Source organism: Triticum urartu, chromosome 7 (genome assembly GCF_003073215.2).
Source record: "Triticum urartu cultivar G1812 chromosome 7, Tu2.1, whole genome shotgun sequence".
In the NCBI taxonomy this organism is placed as follows: domain Eukaryota; kingdom Viridiplantae; phylum Streptophyta; class Magnoliopsida; order Poales; family Poaceae; genus Triticum; species Triticum urartu.
In genome coordinates, this window is record NC_053028.1 from 714,552,816 (window position 1) to 714,555,604 (window position 2,789).

At 45.2% G+C, this 2,789-nt stretch overlaps 1 pseudogene; it reads left to right on the forward strand.

The window, feature by feature from the left end:
• The first annotated feature begins 202 nt into the window (after window positions 1-202).
• LOC125519613 lies at window positions 203-2,510 on the forward strand (annotated as a pseudogene).
• The last annotated feature ends 279 nt before the right edge of the window (window positions 2,511-2,789 follow it).

The window sequence follows — 2,789 nt, forward strand, 5'->3', positions numbered from 1 at the left end:
CAGAGGGTTCACCCCCGTCGAAAGGCAATTCGTAAAGCTGCTACATGATTGTAACGTCGGTCCATCAAGAATGGTACAGATACTATCTCTCATCCACAGCAAAAAGGGGACTCTGAGTAGCATGCCGTACATACCAGCTGACGTCACAAACCTACAGGCCAAATACCGTAGAGAGAGCAAGTTGGCAGACATAGAGGCCACAATGGCCTACTTCGATGAGAAAGCGAAGGAAGATCCAGATTTCTTCTACAGGATAAGGTTGGACGATGAGGACCGTGTCAGGAACATGTATTGGGTGGATGGTGCTGCAAGAAGAGCCTACAAACATTTCCGAGATTGCATTTCATTCGACACGACGTACCTCACCAATATGTACAAGATGCCATGCGCTCCGTTCATAGGAATAAATAACCACAATCAGTCGTTGCAGTTCGTCTGCGGGCTCGTCTGGAACGAAGACACGGATGGGTACGTTTGGCTGTTCAAGTCCTTCTTGGAATGCATGGATGGACTTGCTCCGATGAACATAATAACAAACCAAGATTTCAGCATGCGTGCAGGCATAGAGGAGGTCTTTCCGTTGGCAGTGCACAGGCACTGCAGGTGGCACATTATAAAGAAGGCTGAGGAGACGCTAGGACCGTTCTTTGCTGACCGTCCAGAGCTGCACAAGGCATTCGAGCTGTGTGTGGACCACAGCTTGACGGTGGAGGAGTTTGAAAGGAGCTGGATGGCCATGACTGAAACACATCAAGTCCAAGAAAACGAGACTCTTGTTAGCCTGTGGGAGAAGCGAATATAGTGGGTGCCGGCCTACTTCATGCAGTGCTTCTTCCCCTTTCTGCAGACTACGCAGCGCAGCGAGGGGTTCAATGCTGTTTTGAAGCGGTACGTCAGCCCTGGCAACTCATTGCTACAGTTTGCCAAGGAGTACATAGCTTTGCAACAAAAAATTCTGGGATCTGAGCTACAGCAAGAAGCGACCACGGCACTAAAGCAGCCAAAATTTCTAACGTATTTACCGATAGAGAGGCAAATGAGCAAGATATACACCAACAAGATCTTTAACAAGTAAGTCAGTTGCGTTACAGTCTTATTTGCAGAAAAAGCACCAAGTCAGTAGGTGCCTTATAGAGTGCAATGCAGTTGCCCTGATATGGAGTTGCCATGCTTAATGAAATACTGTTTGCCATGCTTACTCAGCTGCATGTTGCCATGTTCAATGCAAATTCTGTTTTGCCATGCTTGCTCGGGTGCATTTTCCTTGTTGAATGAAGTGCAGTTGCCATGTTTAATGCACTGTGCTTCCATTGGGGCATGTTGGCATGCAAATGGCAATGTCAACTGGAAAAAATGTTATATTGGCGACACATATGCTGAAATGCAGTTGCCATGTTTAATAAAATACATCTGTCATGTTTGTTGAAATGCAATTGCCATGTTTACTCAACTGTAGATGCCATGTTTAAATAAAAGGGCAGTTGCCATGTTTTATGCAATGTGCTTCCATTAGGGAATGTTGGTGTGGAAAAATGACGATGTCCAGTTGAAAATGTACTACAGTTGCCATGTCTAGTGTACTACAGTTGCCATGTCTAGTGCACTGCATTTGCCATGTCTAGTGTACTGCATTTGCCATATTCAACGTACTATATTTGCCATGTTCAATGAACTATGTTTGTCATGTTCAAACAAAATGTATTTCTATTTCCATGACAACATAAGGTGGTACAAGAAAAGAGCGCACGATAGTTTAACAGAAAACACACAAAACTTGCAGATTCTAGGAAGAAATAAAGCGTGCCAGCATGTTAACGGCTTTCCAGGTGGACGAACATACGTTCAAGGTGTGTTCTATTTTGGGCATGTCAGATTCAGAACCTGAAGACCCGGACAAAGGAAGGAACTACTTCGTCGAAGCCTCGATAGGCGAAGGCGAGTACTACTGCCAATGCTGCAAGTTCGAACGGGATGGCATTGTGTGTTGTCACATACTAAAAGTAATGGAGATGAACGCTATGACACGGATGCCCCGCCATTTCATAAGGCGGCGATGGACTTGGGACGCTGACGACGCATTGGCGCCGCAGACAACACACGTAGTTCTGGCTGTGCATGACGAGAGACCTGAGTCAACCATGGAAGCCGTGAGGCACGTTGTGCTGACAAAGAACTATGCTGAGCTAATTGATAAAGCGTGCAAGAGTGATGAGACAGCGAGAGTCGCAGAAAAACACAGGAAGGCACTGAAAAGAGAGCTTGATGAGATCAAGAAGAGGAAAGCTGAGGAAGCCTTACACCGGTTCCCCCGCACATCAAGTGTGCCTTCATCCACAGGGCCATCATCTGAAAACTCGAAGATAGGATCTAGAACGGCAAGCACACAGACCCAGGTCAGGAACCCACCCCGTTCCATCACAAAGGGTCGTCCAAGAGAGATAAGGTACAAGTCGGGATTGGAGATCCAAGCAAAACACAAGAAAACGAAAAAAGGGGCGGGCAATCCATGAGCAAAAATTGGGGCGATGTGACATGGTCCTTGTGGACATTTTTTTTGTACCCTAGATGATGAGAATTTTTTTTAAAAAAATTGGGAGAATGACTCTTGAGGGGCATCAGAAGTGGAAGGAAAATTCATTGAATGGATAAATGCAGTTGCCATGTTATGGGTACTTAATCTGCCATGTTATGTGTAGTTAATCTGCCATGTTATGTGTAGTTAGTCTGCCATGCTATTTTATACTAAATATGCCATGCTATTTTATACTAAATATGCCATGCTATTTTAT